A 6,712-nucleotide genomic window follows, 5' to 3' on the forward strand; every position below is an offset into this window, starting at 1 on the left:
ATTGAATGTGAATTGATAACTATTTGCATAGTATACAAGGAGATCTACTTAAAATAAAGGAATTTCCTATGCTTTAAGTTATTACAACTTTAATACCAAAACCTTTATCTTGTATTGTAATGAATATATATATATATATATATTTTTATCATTTTGTGTTGATTTAGCAGTGAAGGTTGTACATCAGGCTTTCGACCATGGTCTATGTATTTGGGTGCTACAATCTACTATTGTTGTAGAAGACAACTTGTTATGTTCCAATTTCTCAAACATACAGTTGTTTTAATAAAATTGCTTTATTTTTCTTTTATACTATTATTTGCTTTCATGAGAAAGTTTTACATTTATATTTTGCCTCCACTAGGCAAACATCCCTTGAACGTTTTCTTGAACGTTTTAATTCTACTAGTATATATATATACACATATATATCCCTCATGCACATAGGTTCATCTTCCTCGTCAAAAACTTGGGCTGCCGCACCCTTCCCGGCCTCCACGTTCAGAGCATCAAAACCAAAGTTGAAAGCCCCACATTTAAAGAATAAGAAACCAACCATTACAACTCAACGCGAACTATGCTACCACCTTTCGGACCAAACCAAGCGGCAGAGAAAGCTCCAGCTTTCCCTAACACATGAACCATGAGCCACGAAAGCCTCTATTCTATATGACCTAAAACAGAACACTTTTTGCCCCTCATAAACACCATCGTGAGTTGTTCCTTTGTCGCATCAAGCCGCTACCCAGAACTTCCACGTTCTGCTGCTACTCCAAGCCTCAAGCAATCGTAGAAACCACCACTTATTCTGCTCAAGTTTTTCCCAAAGCCCCGTCATGCGCCACCATCCTACACCATGCAGCCAGGACCTTGCACAACCAATACGCACCCCCTGTAAACCACCAAGAGCCTCTATTTTAGTATTTACTGCATGAAAACAGAGCAAGTACCTCCACTACATATGGCTCCTCCGCAAGCAGCCAAACCACCACGAGGGTTGCACTGTGCAGCCATTGCCACCACTGCCTTGGGCAGCTATTACTTGCTGGAAAGCAAACCTCCTCCACGTTGCCCAGCTACTGTCACTGTTCCTCCATGTCGCACCATGCAAGCTCCCTCGGTAAGGCTCTTTCTCTCTCTACGCGACTCTCTCTCTCTCTCTCAGCCTTAGATGGTAAATTACATATATGCCCCTAGTAAGTGATCCAATGTTTATTAATTATGATGATATTAATGTAATAAAACTAAGAGAAATTAAATGTTTGGAAGTTGCAGATATTTGAGTTTAATCACAAATTATTTGGCAGAATTATGTGGATATTAACAATTGGGGAGTGATAATGTTTTTAAGTTAAGATTATAGTCTAAATGAGGTACGTACTCTAGGTTATTAATTAATTAAGTATTTTGGACGTTAATTAGAAAGTGCGTGTTTAATTAAATTTTGGGTTGTGATTATAAGTTGAATGAAGTCTAGGTTATTTAACAGTTTTAGTTTTTAATTAGAAAACGCGTGCTTCATTAAATAGTTACATAACTAATTTATAGGTGATGATTGATATTCCCTTGATACAGTTGTGAGGAACTTCATATAAAGTTAAAAAATCTAGGTAAGCAGGATTCTTATACTAGACTTTGCATAAAAAGAATAAACTGAGGTTGATTTTATGAAAAATATGCATGTTTAGTTATGAAAAGAAAACCGGAAAACAACCTCGTTCATTTTATCTGCATTACTCATTAAATCTGTATAAGAAGAGAAAAATATTTTTTTGTCATGACTAGTATAGACATGAGTTATTTTTGGCGCTCTATTTTTTAATTTTGCAAAAAGAGCAAATATAAAAATTTGTGCATGATTATATAAAGATGATCTGAATCTATTCTGTTTTGAATTTTTCCATACTCTGTTATGATTGATGTGACCTCTGAAAACTTTTGACTTGAACATTTTGTTTTTGTTCTGTTCTGATCATACCATGGGTGTAAAATTGTGGCCTTTGTTTGGGTTGGTACCAATTTTTCTATTTCTAGTGCACTCATTTTGGAAATAAAGTGATTTTTTGTATAGTCTTTCTTGTGTGCACACTCAGGACTGCGAGAATAATAAAGGAAAGATTTCATATTCTATTTTTGCTCTGTTGGCCTTTGGGATTTGCATAACCCTACCACGGCGGTTAAACATGGAATTATATTATGATGTAATATTTCAGTTATACTATGCCATAGAACTTTTGAATAAGAATATTTCTGAACTTTCGCTCTTACATTTTTTATAACATGTTATGATTCTGCATTTGGAAACTAAAATATTTTGTTTTGCATTCTGAATTTTGTAAATGCTCATGTTTTCATACTAGTGTATATTCTCTACTGAGTTGTTGATAACCCATTCCTTATCTTTACAATATTTTTCAAATAATTTTGATGGTTTAGCTGGAAATCAAGAGTATGAAGCATTAGCAAGATTTGAGAGATGGAAACAAATAATAAGTGCTAAAGGGTACAAATAATTATGGGAGAGCCCTATTTAGTAGATTTATTATTTTATGTTATTTTGAATATTTTGAGACATGGATATATATTTCTGAGTCTTTATGAAAATTTTAAATTGTTATGTTGAGGTATTCTTTGGTGTGGAGGTTGAACATTTATATATATATATATATATATATATAGGTGAGTGTGTCTGTTGAACAAATACATTTATATTTTATAGTCTTTGAAGTATATATAATTGTGTTATGGGAAATGATTTTAAGTGACAGGAACTAACTCCCTAGACCTAATCTGGGATTGAGGCATTACAATAGAAGTATCAAATATCTTAGTTGTAGTCTAAATTACAACTCATGTAAAATACTAATGAGGATTGCTAGAAAACATATTAATTGAGTCCTTATGCACCTGCTAAAGCTTCAACAGAGGTGCCTCTACATCTCTCTTTTGACGGACATACATCTCAATTAATATTGATCTTCTTTATCGAAGGCGTGATCAAGAATTAGCTAGCGAGGATATGGGTCAGTCATTGAAGCCTCATTTTGTGAAGCTTGGAATGATCGGTTCGATGACATGTCTGATTCAACGATATTGTGCATTAAGAATGTAGGTTGTGAGGGCATGGACAGAGTCATGGAGTAACTATTAAGTATTAGGATGACTGAAGCCATTGTTGGTCTCTCGAATATGTTTTTTTGAACACGTAGCAATCCTATGTGGATGCATCACATTATTTCAGTCATTCAACCAACCCTCAATGTTGAATCTAGCTATAAGATTTGAAGCCATTCCTTCTCTCTAGTTTTTCCATGCCTGTAAGATAATATTACAGAGGTAGAGACAATATATATTACAGAGAAAATCAGTTTCTTGCAAAAGGGAAATATACTAAAAAAAATACGTTGTAGTGCTTACATGGCTAAGAAGATTCTCCATATTCTCTCAATTTTGGAAATAATTGTTCTTTCACCCACACACCATCTCCAAAACTAACACTCCGTAGCTAAAGACATCAGACTTCACTGAAAAGTGTCCATGCATTGCATACTCTAGAGCCATATATCCATTGCATGAGAACGTACATCAGTAATGTTGATATTGATTGAAAATCTTCGTAATTAATCCTTTTATTAATTTATAGGGGACATAAATATTTACAAGATATTTGCATATATACTTACTATGTCCCAACAATTCTCCTTGTATTAGCCTGAATTTGATCTAGTGTAAACAATCTTGCCATACTGAAATCTGAGATTTTCAGGTTCATCTCTTCATCTAACAAAATATTACTAGTTTTGAGATCACGATGAATAATGCGAAATTGAGAATTTTCGGTGAACATATTGAAGCCCTCGAGCAATGCCCATTATGATTTTGTATCAAATTTTCCAATCCAAATGTAAACGATTTTGTACCAAATTTTCCAATCCAAATGTAAACGCTTGCTTGGATCTACACATTCAATTAAGCATATATATGAGTTTATTGGACAAATATATATATATATATATATATATATATATACATATAAATATATATATCCAAGTGTGTTGAAACATAAATGCAACTTGAAAAAATGTAATCATACCAAAGTTGAAGTGGTCAAGGCTTGCATAGGGCATAAGCTCATAGACAAGAAGCCTTTCATTTCCTTCAAAGCAGAAACATAGAAGCCTTGCTAAATTCCTATACTAAAGCTTGGCAACTAATAAGATCTCATTCTTAAATTCTTGATCACCTATTCAGAACTTCTAGAAAGCCTTTTCATAGATATTTCTTGTCCATTTGGAAACTTGCCTTGAGTAGATGTATTCATGTCAAATGACGCCTCCTCTCCTCCAATAATTCAAGTTACAGATTCATGACATATCAAGTTTATCATATGATCATATTGTTCACTTACCTTGTAAACAGTACCGAATAACACCACGGTTTGTTTTCTCTAGACTGCGGCTTATTGTAAACGCCACCACTAATTTGTTGCTGGCACATTGTTTAAATTAATGACATTAATATAAACACCGCTAGGAATGTATTACCGGCGCATTGTATTAATTAACGACATTTAGAACGCACCAATAAATATGATATCCCAGAATAAAAAAAAAATTATAAGATATCAATTAATAATAAATATAATATAATGGGTCATTATTCATATAATAAAAAAAATTATAAATCAAAGCACATGAAAGTTCTTCATGGATAATTCTTCTTCACATTGAGTTTCTCATTAGCTTTAGAACCATTTTCTTTCCTGGGTAGTTCTTCTTCATATTTATCCAATAGTTCTTTGAAATTGTCATGCAAACGTTGAGCCTGGAAAAGATCAAAAAAGTTATACTAAATGAATAGAGAGAGTAATATCTGTCAAAGAAATAAAGCGTAGCAGGTTATATGTATAATGGTTGGGTGGAACAAAAACAAAAACCAAAAAACAATCTTATCAGTCTTCTTGACCAAAAAAACAAAGACCAATACCCATGAAATCGTGTTTAACCAGACAAAATCAAGCATTGCAAAATTAATCAACTACAACATTATTTGTTTTAAGATGCTTTGCAAAATGTTTCTTTGGGTAATATTCAATATCATATGATCCTCAAGCTAGAGAGCTTCTAATCTAGTAGCTGAAAGCATAAAATTCTAGATTCAAACATTAATAGGCAAGAATAAAAGGCTTTGTAAGTGTATATATCCTACTGATCAAAATCCCAAAAAACAGAATATGCCTGCAGCAATGGCCTATGTGATGCAACACAATCTAGAAATAGCATCAGGAAACAAAGAAATGTACATTCAAAATTCAAACTTCCTCAATCCATTAGTTTTGTACCATGGGCAGCTTCACCGACTAATTAGCATAAGTAATTTGAGCACCTTACTCATTGCCACTATCTCCACTGCTTAATCCAAGAGCCTCATCAGCATACAAAGCCAATAATTTTACCAAGACAAAAACACCATTAAATTCAATCTTCGGCTCTAGAACACCAAGATTTTGTTGGCAAACAGCCAAAGAATTTGCAAATATAGAACGCCAAGACAACTCATTATGTGCTATTCTATTTGAATTCATAACAGAGGAAAATTCCCACTTTAATTTTTAAATGTTTTTCCATTTTACTGTGACAAATTAATATGAAAATCCTATAGTTGGCCTACTTCATTTCCTTTTTCTATAGTTTTTCTGTAGCCGAATAGATCCTATATGCCATGTTCCACTACCGTATCCGCCAGTAAGACTACAAAATTCAATAAGCATCTGTTTCGCAGCCTAGAAAGGTAAAGAAAATAAATAATAAGGCAACATAAAAGTTTTCATCTTGTCAAAGCTCGGGCTTGAGATATGCTGTAAACTCAGTTCCTGTACGTAGTTTGAGTTACCCTTGTATGGAAGACAGGAGAACAAAGGGAAAGAAAAGGTCCTACAGTTTCTTCGCGACCAGATAGATCCCACAAGACTCGTGATCCAAATCATCCACAACATTATCCAAAAAAGACAAACAATTTCAATTAGAATCTGTTTGGCCGCTGAAAGAAATTAGAGAAAATGAAATGACAAAGGCAATATGAAAATTTCAACATAAATTCAAAATACGTTGGTTGAAAAGAAAATGTTGTTCTGAAGAGGTTTAGATGTTGTTTGAAAAATAGGTACCTCTGGCTTGATGTGGAGCATTTGGTTGGTATGCACCATGATATTCTTTTAAGGGAAAAAGAACTTCTATGGGTAAGATCAGACAAAGAGAAGAATTACAGAATATCTGCAAAAAAAAAAAAAAAAAAAAAGCTATAGAAAAACGATGCTTGTGACTCTACCACTCACCCCATGACAATCAGCTTCCTTGCAGTCATCCTCATTGTCTCATTTCAAATGATTAAATGACTTTTGCAAATATGTTTCTGTAAAATAAATTTAATTATAATATAATTATTAATAATATTAAATTGGTAGAATTATAAAATGTGATAAAAATAAAAGAATGAACGGCTAATTCAATGTGGGGATTGAATTTAGATGGAATAGGTAAATGCAAAGAAGTGTTGATATTGGCCAAATTTGAAGATAAATTTGACCAAGCCAGTGATCAGGATGCTCTTACACATACTTTATGGTCTTACAATTTATATTAATTACAATTCTTGGCATCAACATTTGGGTGGAACTCTTTCCATGAGATTGTTTTACATATCATTGAGCGTG

Source organism: Carya illinoinensis, chromosome 10 (assembly GCF_018687715.1).
Source record: "Carya illinoinensis cultivar Pawnee chromosome 10, C.illinoinensisPawnee_v1, whole genome shotgun sequence".
NCBI classification, from domain to species: Eukaryota; Viridiplantae; Streptophyta; class Magnoliopsida; order Fagales; family Juglandaceae; genus Carya; species Carya illinoinensis.